Source organism: Scatophagus argus, chromosome 3 (genome assembly GCF_020382885.2).
Source record: "Scatophagus argus isolate fScaArg1 chromosome 3, fScaArg1.pri, whole genome shotgun sequence".
Lineage (NCBI taxonomy): Eukaryota > Metazoa > Chordata > Actinopteri > Scatophagidae > Scatophagus > Scatophagus argus.
Genome location: NC_058495.1, coordinates 7,537,580 through 7,555,023, shown reverse-complemented (window position 1 = coordinate 7,555,023; position 17,444 = coordinate 7,537,580). Strand labels below are relative to the sequence as shown.

General features: G+C 39.0%; 1 long non-coding RNA gene across 1 annotated transcript; it reads left to right on the top strand.

Annotated features, from left to right (window-relative positions):
- Nucleotides 1-4,852: 4,852 nt before the first annotated feature.
- LOC124057169 lies at nucleotides 4,853-15,622 on the top strand. Its single transcript, XR_006843066.1, has 3 exons — nucleotides 4,853-5,168; nucleotides 9,873-9,915; nucleotides 14,875-15,622. It is a non-coding gene; the product is annotated as an uncharacterized LOC124057169 (long non-coding RNA).
- Nucleotides 15,623-17,444: the final 1,822 nt, after the last annotated feature.

The following is a 17,444-nucleotide window of genomic DNA, read 5'->3' as shown; positions in this document are numbered from 1 at the left end:
CTAATAATAATGAATAACTCTTATGAATTGATGAGCACAAAAAATATCAAAGGGGTCTTGATCATATTCTCAGATGACACATTTCTTTTCTATTAAGAAGTTCTGTAAAAACCTACACAAACATATTATTGATGATAACGGAACAACATAACTAATGCATAATCTGTTTTGGATTTTTGCGGAAGTATCATCATCTTAGTGATGATACTAGTTCTACTGGGCCTCCTACACTCATGACCTCCAACTGACCTCGGAGATGTCTAATGGCAAGCCAGCTGGCAATTAGGACTATGAGAAATGATATCGGGATCAGCATAAGGCACAGTGAGTTGAAGAGTCTCTATGAAAAGGCCTAAAATATACCCACACAACCTTGATGATGGAATGTGATGATTGATGATTTTTTTCTGTGTGCAACTTGCTTGCCATCCACATTACCACCTCTCTCTCGCTCTGTCTTTCCTTTTTTCTGTATCTCTTCACCACAGAACCCTTCTGCTGGAGACATTGCTAAGATGACCTTTACATGCTTTCCCTCCATAACCCACAAGCAAACAGTTTCACAGATGTGAAAGAGAGGCTCTCAGTATTCGCTAAGGAATGGTCGGTCTCTTATGGAAGAATAGGCTTTTGCCAAGGGACAACAATATCCTGCAGTTATCAAAGTACTCAGACAACTTGCTTTTCTATACACAACAGAATTTAAAATGTTTTTTTTCTTTTTCAAGTGGGAAAATTGCAAAGGCCTTTGGTTCAGCTGTTAGTGCCCCAGGGTCACATACCAGTGTACCATTATGGCGGCTACATAGACGTCTATTCTTACAGGTCAGGTTTGTATTATATATGCCCGAACTCCTCATGCTTCAGTTATGACTTTTGTTTATTCTATCTATCTCTCCAGATGAAATAAATCTGCTAGAATAAGGCTATAGGTTGATTTAATCATGTTGCGTAATGTTGGTGCATTTTCCATCACATGAAATAAACTATAGGAGATGCACAATTTTTTTTATTTTATTTTTTTTTTAATTTTTATTTATTTTATTTTTTTTTATTTTATTTTATTTTTTTATTACCTTATTTGGTGACTTTTCTTTCTTGAATTCTCTGCAACCATCTCAAGGTACATGTTATGTGTTAAGCATTTTATTGAACACACTGTATTGTCCAAACTGAATTCATACACTGTAAATATACACAATATAAGGCATAAATTGTGATTTTTGAATGATTTTCAAGGCAACAAAATAAATGTGATTACACTTCATTGCATACACTTTCTACTCTGTGCTCTAGGGGTCCAGTCTCTGAGGTTTCATGCAAGATATGTTAAATAGTTTGTTAATTTTTAAAGCTGTGATCAATCTTGTCATCATGGAAAATGCGGGGAAGCACTGGGAAAACATCACAGATATTGTAATAGGGTCATCAGCTCAGCAGTGTAGAGCATACTTTAAAACATTAACTGCTTAAAAGCATCTTATGTAGAGGTCAAGTGGTTAACAATTATGTTGCAGTGATGCTCACATGTGAATTTAGTTCAAGTGAGGAAGCATGTTTGCAAACTTGCATAAGAGAACTGAGCATGTGATTTAGAGTAATATTTTGCAGATTGTATGGAAAATGATTTTATACTTAATGTCTGGAATGTATTAAGTCAGTCTGACTCTTTGTTTTGGATAGTTTTGCCTATTAAAACTATTGAAAAACATGACTCAAGGTAATCCTAAAATACTGTGAACATGAGCTCCACTAAAAGCTTTTATTTAAAAGCTCAATGAACGGATATTTCTCAAACTAGTGATTACAGCCTGCTGGGATCCCATTAGGGAAAAAAAAGCCAGGTGGATGCTGGGTGGACTGTTGGGTGTGACTGCATAAGATACAGATACAGCAAAGAATAAACCCAGTTGGTGATTGCACCTCACAGAGTGAGCTGACAAATTAAATGCTGCATCTCTCTCTCTCTCTCTCTCTCTCTATGTGTGTGTATATTATATACATACATATAAGATAGGATAAGATGAACTGATATTAATCCCACAGTGGGGAAATTCACTTGTCATGGCAGCTCACAAGAACAGAAAAGAGTGCAAAAAGTGTGCAAAAACAGTTACAAAAAATATAGAGATAATAAATTAACAATTTACAACTAAACACAGTACAATACAGCTATAAGGGAAGAAAAGAGGACTAGACTGTTGAGTTGTATAGTCTAACTGCAGTGAGAATGAAGGACCTGCTGTAGCTCCTTCCTACACTGAGGGTGTAGCAGTCTGCTGCTGAAGGAGCTGCCCAGAGCCTCCACTGTCCGATGCAGAGGGTGAGAGGTGTTGTCCAGGATGGATGTCAGCTTTGCTAACATCCTTCTCTCACCCACCTGCTCCACAGAGGCCAGTGGGCAGCCCAGGACAGAGCTGGTCCTCCTGACCAGCTTGTTTAATCTCTTTCTCTTTCTCCTTCCATGCTGCCCTGTCCCCAACAGACCACAACATAGTGAATAGCAGAGGCTACCACAGAGTCAAAATTTCCTCAGGAGGGGCCCACACACTCCAAAGGACCTCAGTCTCCTCAGAAGGTGGAGGCGACTTTGGCCCTTCTTGTACAGGGCATCTGTGTTATGTGACCAGTCCAGTTTATGGTTGAGGTAGACACTGAGATACTTAAAACTGTCCACCATCTCAATGTCCGAGCCCTGGATGGCTGAGTCGTCTGAGAACTTTTGGAGGGGACATCTGCTGGTGTTGTAGTTGAAGTCCGAAGTGTAAAGGGTCTTCATCAGGTGGGAGGTCAAGGTGGCCTGTAGTGGTTTGGCTCCTTGGGGTGTGCAGTCTTAGGAACTGGAACCACACAGGAAGTCTTCCACAGGACAGGGACCCTCTCCAGACTAAGGCTCAGATTGAAGATGTACATGACCACCTCACAGAGCTGGTCAGCTGATCCCGTCTATACACACACACACGTACCGTATATGTATATATTGTATACACCTCAAAAACAATTTCTTATTAATAAAACATAAAAAGACACATGCTGCTGGGATCCCATTAGGGAAAAAAAGAGACACAGAAATACACAGAAAGACACAGAATACTAATGAATTTAAAAAACGCCATATCTGATGTTACTCAACAATGAAGAGGACCCGCTTTTCCTTAGAGTTAGCTTGCCAACCCCTGGCAATGAACCAAAAGGGCCATAATTCATCTCACCCACTCTACAGAATCAGATTATTATCTGACTCTTTCCTCTTTACTTCATGGACCCACCATCAAACCACCCTGCTCCCAGTCTGACCATTCCCCAAAGCTCACAGCAGCACTGGTCAGACTACAGCACATAAGTCTGGATGTGTCAAAGAATCACTAAACTTGTTTTTTAGGGTTTATTGTTTACAGCAAGCTGTTTTATTGATTCTCATACTAGTATATTGTTTGCTTCCTGAGATCCTGAACTGATGAACTGTTTTCTATTGAGCACAGACTGCCTCCTTGGTGGAGGGCATTTTCTATTCAAGTTTCATTATGGGGAGTCCTTTCACACTGGCAAAGGCTAATAAAAATAATTTAAATTTTCCAGAAAAAGTGAAAACATTAAAAAATATTAGACTAATTATGGGTGAATAAAGTTTGACTGTTTTTTTATTATTGCTGTTATCAGAAAGTCCAGTAGGACATGCTTGAAAAAATTCGGAGCCTTCTAGAGATGAAGTTGATGGCCCCTGTCCTAGAGTTTTACCATAATACTCAGTTTGATTTTATGTTCTGTGAGCTGTGATTTCTGTTATGTCCATTGTACATTGCATTATGGTACTAGTGTTCTTTGGAAAATTACAGAACTCTCTGAGTATGTGATATACTTACAAATGTGTGTTTGATTGATATGTAGAAAGCTCCAATTGAGGTTTATGAGTGAGTGTATGGGAAACTTAGAGACAATATTAATAACATTGCAATTCATGGGAACATCAAGTTGCAACTTTCTGTGAAAGAACATACAAAATTAGACTGTGGGACCAGCAATACTTTCCAACATACAGCATTAAATGGAGCTAACAGTTTTCATTATCAGGCTCCCAGTACTGATCCACCAAAGAGTTGTTCTTGATAAGCAGATTATTTGGGTTTTTTTGGTATAAAAATGTCAGAAAATACAGCTGTCCATGGAATGCAGTCTAAGCCCAGGTATTCGGTTAATAATTGTGGAAGACTGAAAAATGAGCATTGAAGAAGCTGGACCTATTGAGTTCTATACAAAGATTGGACCCCAAGTAAGCAGACATGAAAATGATCAAGAGTCTTTACTAGTAGAAAATAAGCAATGTTTACAAAGTCTTCAAAAGATTTAAGTTCAAAAGAGTTCCTAGAAACAGTCAACTAAAGGAGGGCCTGAAGGCAGGTGAGAGCTGTGTTCAAAAACAGGGAGATAAAAGAAAAACAACGAAGAGTCCTTCAACAAACAAAAAGTGAAACCAGAGCAGCGGTTGGATGAAGCAGACAGAGGTAGGGCAGCAAATTCAAGCACAAGGATGAAAAACAGGAATTAAGTCACCAAGAACACCACAAAAAAGCTGGCAAGAAGATTGCCTGAAGTATACCACACTGAGGACAGTATGATCTGGCGAAGATCTGATGGAAACAGCTAGTATTTAAATGCAGTTGAAGGAAATGAAATCAGTGAGTGACAAACAGGTAAGTGATTGCCAGACAGCCTGGAAGACACACCCCCTGCTCTGGATTGGACAGGCAGGGAACAGGTAAGGGACATCAGACACAGAGGAGGGGAAGGAGAAAGAAACAGAAAGAGGAAGAGAGAGCACACAGATTGGATTGGATTTCTGTCTCCTGGAATTGTGGACTAAGATTTGGCTTACCTTTTTTCTGACCACTTGCACTCGCCTGCTGCCTAATTCTTAGCTGTAGTTCTGATTCTCTGTGTTATCAGTTTCTGTCTGTAATCTTGTGTGAGCGGCTCAGTAAAGACTTTTATTGTACTAATCTAATCACCAGTATGTCTTCATCTGCTTATTTGTAGTCCTCTTTTGCTCTAAAACTTTTGCTCTAAAACAGTATTATTTTAATTTCTCTCTTCTCGCACTTCATCACGTATGAGGAGCTTAATAGAAGCAAAGAAAAAGATGAAGAAATGAAAAAACTTACCCCTCCTTTGTGAGTACAATTTGTTTCTCTCTCTCTCTCTCTCTCTCTCTCTCCCTCTCTATCTCTTCTCTCTGTTGTAAAATTCCAGGTCTAGCAAGAGGAAGGGACATTTGTGTTTTTGATGAGTTTTAATTTGTCTGTGGCTCAGTCATCTTAAAATATCCAGTATAGGCTAGGGTGGCATAGACTACCAAGATCAAATCCTGTGAAGGATCTGACGGGTAGGAAAATGATCTTTTCCTCCATTAGTGTTGCTAATGAAATGGATACAGTATGAACAGTTACATATGGCTTATACACAAAACACCAGTGAACAATACCGAAGGCTTCTACTAAAAGAAAACTGTCATTTCCTGAAGCTTAAGAGAGCAGCAATTGTTCTCCTTTATTTTCATTTTGGCTAATTTAACTATTTCCCCTATTTGTTAGGTTGAATACAGCTGCTGTTGTATCCATACAGGTGGAGCAGAGCTCTTTTACAAATAATGTGCTGCTAAAGTGCTGTGCTGTGGAAGGTCACCCACAAACATACAAAAATATCCAAAATATCCAAATATACAGGCCAACACTGAAAAACCAAGTCTGAAACTTACTATGATCTGACGATTTATTGAGAGACATTTTATTGTAAGCCTACAAGCCTAGACAAAATAAAGAAAACAACAAAGTCTAATTCTGTAGTTTCAAAATCTAAAAATCTGTTTTATCTTCATCCCATGTGACGGAGAGGTCAGGTGTGTGAACTTGCTGGATGCCTTTGGGATACAAATAATTCTGTGTATGTGTGTGTGTGTTTCATGAGGAAAAAGCCCTGTCCTCACTTGACATAGAATTCCTTCTGAGCTTTTTCATGTGCCACGGCTTTAAGGGATGGAGAGAAGAAAAAAGTGCTGTTGTGACAACTGTCCTATACCCTGCCATATAAGGCACATTCACATTCAACAGCTTGGCCTAGGAACAGTCAAGTCAGTCAGGTATCAACATGCTATGGGCAAGAACACGTCATGTGATGTCAAAAGAAAAGATTGCACCTTTGCATTTGTATATGCACTGTACAAGAGGTCATAAAAAATCAGAATTGTGAAATTACCGCAAATTCACAGTCACAGTGCAGCTGTACTTAGATGTACAGATGTACTTGGAGCTTAGAACAAGATATGGCATGTAAAAGGGAGACAGTGCAACTGTGATCTCCAATCTCAGAGGAAATAATGAGGCCATTCCAAGTGTCTGAACAGTGTAAATAAAGGTTCAACATAGTACAAATGAGATTGTTGGAAAACCTTGCTCCAAAGGGCACTTCATTATTTTTGGCTTACTTGACAACTGTTTATTGTTACTCTTAGCCTAGTGAAGGTTACCTGCAATATCGCCTGAAAAACTTGTAGTGCCATGACAACACAAATTTAGAGGTAATCAATCAACCTTTGTCTTACTAAACAAAGCCTGTCAGGAGGGTTATGGAAATATAACAATGATGCTGTCCTTGCAGAGAGTACTTTCTACTTTCCCCAGTAGATACGTAAAGAAAGAATTGTTTCTCCTCACTGCCGTCTCCTCCATAATGCGTTCACATCCAACAATATTATTTTAGCACTTCAGTAGTAAAACACATTACCAGTTGTTTCTCAATTCAAAAGAATTTGGTGGTAAATTGGTAGTGATAAATTGCCCTGACATGACAGTGACATATATGTCTATATAGTATCCACATTTGCAATTTACAAATAATATTTTATTTCCAGAATTTCAAAGGTTGATAAAAGTTTGCAGACCAGAAGGCCACTGCAACATGGTAATAAACAACAACAAATAGCTCATTAGAACTTAGGGTTGGGTAATGAATCTCTGTGTTCATCCTTGTGGGCAACACAATTCACTTTGTAAACAATATAAAGACATTGAAAATGAAAATGATTTTGTATAATTGTTAGCTATCTTAAAATAAGCTAGACAAGCTTAATGTGCTTTTAAAAAACATTCAAACTCCAGGACAAACAAACACTAGACAATTATTTACAGTACAGTATACAGAACAGGGAAAACTACACCAGTTAGACATAACATTATTACCCATCATTACCGACCTAACATTGAATAGGTCCCCCTTTTTCTACCAAAACAGCCCTGACCAGTCGAGGTATGCACTCAGACCCCAGAATATATGCTGTGGTATCTGGCACCAAGCTGTCAGCTTTCCTGTAACTTAGGAGGTGGACCTTCTTCCCATTTTGCATCTTGGTGCCATGTCTTCCATAGTACACAAACACACTCAGCCATCCACACGATGAAAAAGAAAATGTGAATGATCAGACCAGGCCACCTTCTTCCATTGGTGGTCCAGTTCTGATAGTTCTGATGCTCACATGCCCATTGAAAGCGCTTTTGGCAGTGGGCGTGGTTCAGGAGGGGAACCCTGATTGACCTGTGGCTACACAGTGCCATACGCAAACAAACTGCATTGCACTATATGTTCTAATACCTTTTTGTTGGAACAAACATTAAATTTTTCAGTAATCTATAGCTACAGTAGCTCCTCTATTGGATTAGAAAACACAGGCAAGCCTTTGCTCCCTATGTGCATCACTGAGCCGTGGATGCCCATGACTTTGTCACCGGCTCTCTTGTTTTTCTTCCTTAGCCCACTTTTGGTAGATCCTGGCTACTGCAGACTGGGAACATCCCACAAGAGCTGCATTTTTGGAGTTGCTCTGTCCCCGTGATCTAGCTATCACAGCAACTTTTGTATGTTTGTAATGAGCAATAATTCATGCGCATTAGCTCATAATTGCCATACCTCCAAAGGCAACTCCTCTCAGACATAGTTGTGCTTTTATTTTTTGGGTGCCTAAGACAACATCTATTGAACCAAGCAGCTATTAGAAATGGATTTCACTATGAAGAGCTCAATTGCAGGATGAGTGTCTTTATTTTGTATTTGAATCAAAATGGAAATGAGGAGTGATGACCTTCCATAGCCTGCCTGAATCAACTGAAATGAGCTTTTTTGTAGTCACGGAAGAAATCTCATCTCAACAGCAGTTTCTGTGTGGTCCAGCACATAATTCAAACTGAGATGAAAGTGAGCTATTTACTTTTTTCACTTGTTAGTGATGCACTCATGCCTTTGTGTCTGGGTAAAACCATTTCTCAGTGGGACCCAAGAAGTCTTTGGAATACATTCAGAAGTTCATTCCAATTAATATTGTTGGATATGTTATACGCTAGAAAGCAGGTGAAGGAGAATATCATTTGACTACTTATTCATTCATGGGCCCTTGACACTTCCCATCATGAGACACATGATAGATTGGTCAAACTCATTTTAAGTTCACTTGATTGAATTTTCTAAGTCATAAAGGCAAAATGTCTGGTTGAAAGTTTTGAATTAGTATACATGGAAATGAGAAAATGAACTTCAACCTTCTTTTTCCACGGTTTTAAATATTGGTCCAACATGACTGATAATGTCTAACAGACATAAAACTCATTATGTTAAACAGATAAAAATTTTTAAAAAGGTTCTCTGCAATAATACATTTTCAATGGAAAGTCAGTCACTGAAATCCTGTGGACTCCTCTTGACTGTTCACAAAATGTACTGTACTTCTGAAGAAAACTTTAAATATGCTTGCGTAAAAGAGTCTTCGCAGTGTGCCACACCTCAATGTGATTACAAGGTTACTAGAAATGGATTGCATGCAATCATTGAGCTTCTGTTTTCATTGGTGGATTGAGAAAGTGATTTCCATTATGATGCTCTAAACATGCAAACAATACTGGAACGGTTTTGCAATTAGCATTTTATTATCATTATGTTACTACCTAATGGAATACTTACCCCACAGAGGAAATCAGTTTCTTCATTGTGCATTTAGATGTGCTAGTGAGTATGACAAGGACATGTATATTGAATTTTGTCATGTCTCAGGGAAAGGAGGAGTGAGTAGTTAGACTACATTTGACTAAAATAGTATTTCTTTCAATAGCTACATCTGACTTCTGGTCTTTGCTGCTCAAAATCCACTATCAAAATTCAGTTTTAAATGCTGCCTCTTGGTTGTGTCTTGTTAGCATTCAGCTCACATCCTTTTACAACTCTCTTTCCATCATTGCGCAATGAATTCTGCACACTGCATGAAAATACCAGACAAAAAGGCAAAGTACACTTTCAGGTCAGGAAAATAACACATGCAGTAGAGATGTCAGCACCAGTCTTTGCAAACCCTGTTAAAATACACATTACATTGTAAATTTGTATGTATGTATGTAATCGAAATACTCTTTCATGTTAAGCATGTGGTTAAGGCAGGAAGGCTTTGCATGTCGCAAAAGGGAAGGTATATTTGTTATTTAGGATGGAGATGGAGTGAAGGCCAACATGCATTTGAGTAGATTGATTGTTTGAGTCTGGAAATGTTGTGAAGAGGACAGGAGTGATAAATTTTCACTTTCACACAAGAGTACAAAAAACATTAGGAAACCTCTGTTTTGTTTAATTTTAATAACTTTTTTCATTTCAGTGGGGTGGTTTCAGTGTCAGTGATTATCATAACTTATAATTCATGTTTGTCCTGCAAATAATAAAACTGTAAACTTTTGATAACATCTTTTTTTTTTTGGTTTCTGTTTCACACAAGCTGCCAAGGTGTGCACATCTCTCTCTCTCTCTCTCGCTCTCTTTCAACTCCTCTCTTTTTCTTTTTCTTTCAGGTATCCTGAGAGATCCTGCTGGACCTCTGTGGCTCTACCTGAGGTTTGTTCATTTTTTTTTCCTGCTAAAAGGTTTTTTTTGTTGTTGTTGTTTTTTCTATCTAACCAGAATCAAGGGACTGTATAAATAAAATCTGAATAGACAGAGACAAAGCTGGTCAGCTTTTTAGAAGGTTTCAAGGTTTTAGAATACTATATTACTATAATACTGGTATCCCAGCTGACTACGGATGAGAGGCGGGGTACATCAATCTCAGGACCAACACACAAAGACAGACAACCACATAAGCACACACTCACACCTAGGGGCAGTGTAGACTAGCCAATTAACCTAATGTGCATGTTTTTGGGATTATGGGAGGAAGCCAGAGTACCTGGAGAAAACCCACACAAGCACAGGGAGAACATGCAAACTCTGTACAACAGGGCGCAGACTGAGATCCAAACAGTGAGGCTCTGAGGCGACAGTGCTAACCACTGCACCACCTTGCCGCCCTGACAGGTGAAGTGAATAAAATTAATCATATCTTTGCAATACAGTGTTCTGTGGGGAAACCTTAGGTCCTGGCAATCATGTGGATGTTCTTTGACACACACCACCCACCTAAACACTACAGACCCAACCCCCTTCCACCCACCGACCCAGGTGGAAGGCCCCACCCTCACTGCACAGGACCCAAAGGATGAGCACGAAATACCCCCAGAGGTCCTGTGTCCCCTCCCCTGATAGGTCATGTGAGGCCTCCAGGTTGGAGGCTTTTTAGACATCCAAGAGATTCTTGATCAGGTTGGGATTTGGGGAGCCTGCATGTTGTTGTGGTCCTTTCTTTCCATGCTTGAACTGTCTTCAAAATGTGGTGGGGTGCACTGTCCAGGTTGGGGGATACTGCTGCTGAAGGAAAGTGCCAGTGCCATGGAGGGGGTATATTTGGTCTGCAGTGTTAAGGTGGCTGAGGTGTGTCAAAGGACATCCACATGATTGCCAGAACCCTAGGGTTCCAAGTTTGCAGAACATTGTACTGTAAAGATATGATTCATTTCATTCACTTCATCTCTCAATTGTTATTGTTGTCACTGATTGGTGTATTACTACAATATAGTATCAAATATCCGGCAAAACAATATTTTCATTATACATACACTAAGGGATGCCTTTATTCTACAGTACATGAATTCCTCTTGTAAGGCAAGAATTCCACTGTCTAAAATTTAATTGTGTAGAATCAGTCTTTGCCACCCTCTCCCTAAATATGGTTGTATAAATGAGACCAGTCCGTTGTCAGTCAGTCAGTCAGACTGCCTGCCAGTGCTGTATGCCCTTTACACTGCATCAATTAGTGAGTACATTTTATGGGCCATTTAAACTTGGCTCAAGCCGTTAAGATTATCAATGGTGGAGCTAACAGTATTTGCCCTAAAGAGAAGTCCCTCCCATTAGCATAAGCCTGCCTGCCCTTCCCAGAAGAAGCGGATTGAGATTCAATTGAAGAGTGACATTCGCTTTATGACAGAGTGATCTTGTTATTCACAACTTGGCTGTGATGCCTCCTGTTTAAATAAGGGCATTTTGTTAATTGTGAACCAGAAAAAAATCAGACTGGCATTTGTCTGGTGAAAAGGAGAGCATAATCAGGCGAACTGGGGGCTGAGGAGTGGAGACGAGGGCCATTATGTTCTTCCAGTGCAGACACTTCAGAGAAAATGATAACTGGAGCTTAGAGTGACAGAGTAATATCACACACTCCCCTGCACGAGAAGCCACATTCCTTCGCTGACGAGGACGAGAACTGAAAGAAGCTTTGAATTTAAAAGTTCCATCTGAAGGCAAATTAATGGCCGCTCTGAGAGCCGCAGACTACTCCACTTCACCCCCTTCAATGATATTAACAGACTGTAATTAATCAAAGTTTTACTTTTTCTAATTGAACCCAACTTTGGATTTGCCGGAAATGAGAACCCCTGACATTGGGTTGTGATGATTTCACATTATGCCAAAGACAATTATGTGCATGTCAAGAGTGTTGTACTACCACTTCTAATAACATCATGTCCTCTTCTAGAGCCAATGCGGTCATCTTACATTGCAAAAATACTCTCCAGACAGAAGAAATGTGGGTGGCAGAGATAGCAGGGAGGCCACTGCATTGGAAGCCTTCACCAGTCCCACAGCATACAAAAGGGGCTTGAATAGCTGGTCAAAAAAGGAGGATGATATATTGGTTCTGTTTGAAAAATCATTTGTAATAAAACTGGGCCTTCAGTACAATGTGATTTATTGAAAACTGGTCTCAGCTTGAAACAATTCCTCATTTTTCTTCAAGATCAACTATTCTAAATAAGTAAATCGTTCAGTACACTACAGCTCCTTTTTCTCAGTTTGGTAGGACAAAGTTACAATCATTTCAGTACAAATTGCTGAGTCAATTGTGTCAAGTATTATGCAAATAAGACAAGAGGGAAACAGAATAGTGGAAAGAAACTCAACTTTCATGGTTCTAAAAAGGGAATTAATAGCTGAAAATGGAATTAATAGCAATATCAGCTTCCAACTTAGAGACTAAAAATAGATTGCAATCACAATGCCTTCAGGATCAATTTTTCTTATGAGCACAAAACTGCATCTGCCTTTTAAAAATGGAGTAAAGGATTATGTATGATCTGATCAGGGTCCTGTTTGGATTTTCTGTAGCTCCACACAGTCTGGACTCTGGAGGGACTGTACATGTCATTACATTATGCTGTTGTTTCTCACACACCGCTGACAGGAAAAGGTGCTTCTGTGGCCATCATAAAACCTCAGCCTTGCAGTAAGCTGTGGACATCTGATAGGCCAGCAAAACAGTCCAGCCAGTCAAGCAGGTGTTCACCTTTAATTATTATGTGCAATTACATTGGGCCAGACGTAGCTGAATAGTGATAAGATCAACATGAATTAAAATAAGAAATCGCACTTATTGTAATACACTGGAAGAAAAAAACTCATTCAAAGTTGTATGAAGGAAGAAGGTCTGTTTGATTTTTTGATTGTTTAGAGCCCTCACTGAGAGAGGAAAAGGACTTTGAAATGCCAGACAACTGCAAAAGTTGTCTTTTCCTATTTTTCTTTTAGTCAGAAATGTTTTTCTTTAAGAAAGTTACATTTTTGAAATATTTGATGGGCATGTAAGATGGAGCTTTCAAAGTTACATGAATCAGCCTGTTCAACCAATCTGTTGAACACTGCTCTATTGGCATCAAATCTTGGCAGTGTTGACTCATGCAAAATCCAATTACTGCACAGTTTATTACTGTCTTATCAGTAAGTAGCTTCGGAATGAAAATAGAAATAAAATTTTTCATTCTATAATGCAAGTTTCATAGACTTCTGAATAATTCAAACAAACAAAAGTGGGTAAGTTGTGTCTAAGTTTAAAAATATCTTGTTTAAATCCTGAACCTGATTTGGGCTCAAGTGTCAAAGTCAATAGGGCTGCTGTGGCATGCATGCAATATCTTTTCTCAGCATCTCACATTAAAAAATGACTCCACTCTTCTCACTGTGGTGGTTGAGGTCAACTTGTCATGTCCCAGGTGGACTCAGACTCTTGACCGGTAGTTTCTTTTCTTTTGTTCATCGTTATTCACCTTGCCATCAAATTGCTGAGATTGTTATTACCAGGAGAGCAGCCTATGTCATGCACCTGAGCACACCCATATGAGCCACGTCACACCTGTTTTGCATCCAAAATGCCAAAACGCTATCTAAAATCATACACTGGGGCAGCATTATGTGGGTGTTATTTGGTTCAGCGTAAAAAAGCAAAGCCAGTGTTCTCCCTTATCTCTGTGTAAAAGGGGCTCAGTAAGTTTTATCACAAATAAGTGTTGTGCTTTCTATGATCTAAGCTACGAGTGGTGTCTCAATGTGTGAAAGTGTAAATATACTGGCTGGAACATGTGGTGTGATCACTGCAGGTATTGAGCTTGATGCTGTCAAAACTAAACAATCTTACAGGGTTCCAGACAGGAGCTGCCCATTGAAATCTATAGCAGAATCAACAATGAGAGTCTGTAACAGTACTGAATTAAACACAGCATGTTTATTCATACTGTTTGCAAATCAGACAAAGAGGTGTTACAATAAACAATATTTAGGACAAATGTATTGTTGCCCAATAATGGAATATTCTAGAAGAAACAAAGTACCACCAGTTAAAAATATTATGACTCCTACATGTAATCTAAATTTTTTCTGGAATGCTGTATCTTTCAAGCACTAAGCTGATCACAGAAAAAATCCACCCACAAAGCCATCTGCAGAGTAGAAGAAGATGCCTGTTTGATCACAGATCTGATAAAATAATGGATTTAACGCTGTCAGTGAGTGATTGTTACTGGTAGCAAAATGTTCAACTGAAACTAAGTGTCAGTTGACAGTAATTAATCAAGTAAGCATAAACAATCCACAAGTGAAAAAAATATCCATAAAGTACATAACAACATTGTTATCCCAACAGGATTATTAACCAGGAATTTGCTTCAGCAATACATTTCCCTAAGACAGCTAGCACAAAGACCAGCTTGGCTAGCAATAAATTAATCACAAAAACTCATTAACATGTAAAATTAAATAATAGTAGCTATAATAAAGTATAGCTACTGCATAATGAAGCTCTTCTCCATTCCCCATCCATAATCTTAGTATGTTCCAAATGGTCAAATGTTTGATGTTTCAAATCAGCACAATCAATCAATCAGCTTGGATACAACCAATCACACTGAGGATCAAATCCCAGTCTGGTACCGTTGTGTCATAAAAGTAACAAAGTTGTGACATCACATATGTTTTATCAATGTGTTTCTACAGTTTCTGACCTATAAAATAACAGCAGAAGTTGCTTGTGACTTCATAATACCCATCAGGCAATTTGATGTGAGGTGAGGAAGGGTGCCATCCCCTTTGTTAAAAAAATGCCAGAATTCCTCCCCCTTGATAACTTGTTATCCTTCTTCATCCCTCCAGGTTCACTAATAGACAGGCAGTGGACAGGGTCCAGACCCCAACATCCTATCCGGACCTGCACTTGCACTGGATAAATTATTAAGAATTGTTAAATTTTGATGGAGCATCTCAGGCACTGGTGTCTCAGGAAACTCACAGAAGAATTGCGTGCATTGCAAATTATCTCACATGATGCTGCTTTCTGTAACTCAAGTCAGTGGTTGAGACAGAGACACAGGGAGAGATGAGACAAGAAACAACAGCCAGAAAATAAGTTGGTCAGAGAAGGGTAATTTTACATGGTGCGATCTAAAAATATTAATGATAGAAAATACAGTATGCTCATGCACTCCAATCTGGAGTGAGAGCACAGTTCACAAGCCCCCTCTTATAAATGAAAGGTAACTTTATAGAGTGTGTGTAATGTAATGTAGGTTGTCTGAAGTATCAAAAAGCCTCAGATAGTGCAGGCACCTTCACAACAGACAATAAAAGTCCAGAGAATGGCTCAGTATTTCTTTCATTTTTTGCACTGTCCTTTGATACAGAGGAATATCTCGTTAGGTAGTGAAGGCCAGTATAAGCATTGATCTGGTATTTTTGGTCCAAGGTCATAGGCAGAGAAACTGTATCCCACATTGTCATGTCTAGCAGGGGCAGAACCTTAACACTGAGTCTTTGTATATGTACAAGTTGGATAAGGCTGTATATTTTGAAGTATCCTAGTATTGTGTTTGCATGCATGAAGATATATAACCTTAAATTCACCATCTCATTATTCATTTTGAAACAAATGAATGAATTACAATAAACAGACAATATGTTTTTCTCTGTTTTTGTTGTTATTTTGTAATAATGGCGTGTGCATGTGTTCAGGGTTTCTTATTAAACTCACTGACTGAAATATATGGAATAAACACATTCCGTTTGATGGATGGCTCAGCAATACCTGCAGGAAACTAAATAACAAAACACATTAAAACACGCTACTTGTCTTGCTGCATCTGCACTATTATTGCAGGTGATGGACACGGAACCACACCAAGCTGTGACTACAAATACTCGAATTCAAATCATAAGCTTTATTGTTACAATGACTGCAGAGCAGTTGGCAAACCTAGAGAACACACACAATAACAACTGTGTTAAGCAGCATTGCTGCAAGTATGTGGGTGTTCATAACAGCCTGAGTTATATATGCTTTACCCAAACGCACCATGATATTGGAAACCAGTATGAAAACGAAAGCACAAGGAAGGACAAGGCTTCAAACACAAGAAATGGCCTGTTATTGCTATGTGACCTATGCTGCTCAGTCAAGATGCACTCATCCACTACACATTGGATATTTTCAGCTCAGTAGTCCCCTAGCATAGACAGGAATGATCAATAAGGCCCTCTTTTACTGCTTCACTTCACAACTGTCTGGTTCTGCAGCTCTGGAATAGTTTGACATACACAGACACTGAGGTAAACAAACTTAGAATGGCAAAGGTGAGTTTAAAGGAGCCCAACAGGAGGCTTCTTTTTATTTTTTTTCTTTTACTTTGAATCTTCCTACTCTTCCTCCTTCTTTCTAAAACTCCCTTTTCCTTTTTCACCGTCTCTCTGGGGTGCACATATTTTTTAGCATTTTTTTTCAGCTTTGCCACCAGACCTCTCCTCATTCCATGTCAACGCTTACATCGCCTCTTCATAAAACATACTGTAGGGAGGCTAATTCCTTGGCACCCTGCTTCACCTTTTTCCCTTGGACAGTTCCTCTGTGAGAAGATGTCATCTGTGATTTTTACCACCTTGTTCGACGTTTTGCAAAGGGGAACATTTCAGTTTAGCTGTAAAGTCCTTCTGGGCTCACAACCTGGGGCTTTCATTGTTTCTGACAGACAAACATGTTTACAGGTTAGAACAAGAGGTGAGGCAAAAAAAAAAAAAAATCACATTAGAATAGAGGATCTCACCATCTATTATTCCAAGCCAGAACTAAAGTTGATAATGAAATACAGTGCCTTAGTATTGCATATATCTCACAACTATTTCATGAAAGTGTAGTATTTGACATTCCATCCAGAAACTAGCTAACATTAGTGGAGTGAAGCACAGCACTGCACCAACAAGACTAGCTGACCAATAGACACTGCAGCACATTACAAAATTCCCAACCAATTCTGATGTGGGGAAGAAAATAAACTGATTTCCTTCTGTGTCATTTCAAAAGATCTGTGCGGATATAGCATATTGGACAACAAAGGCTTTCTCTGGTAGGGTACTTACGTTGCAGCAGACAGACTGTTCTCCATTACTGGAGATATAACATTCCTAAGACAGCAGAGCACTTCATGAAAAACTATTCTGAATCAAATTATGTCACCAAGACCCTAAGCTTCTTCCAAAAACACTGTGATATTCACTCTCTGGAGTTACTTGTCTTTGTCATTGTCTTTCTAATAAAAAGCCAAACTCTTTTTCTCTGTTGCTGTGTCTTGGAGTCTGTTTTGAAACATTTTACACTCATTGTAAAACATAGTAAAAAACTAAAAACCCCCCACAATGTATCTTATACCCATTAAGTAAAATGTATTTATACAGAC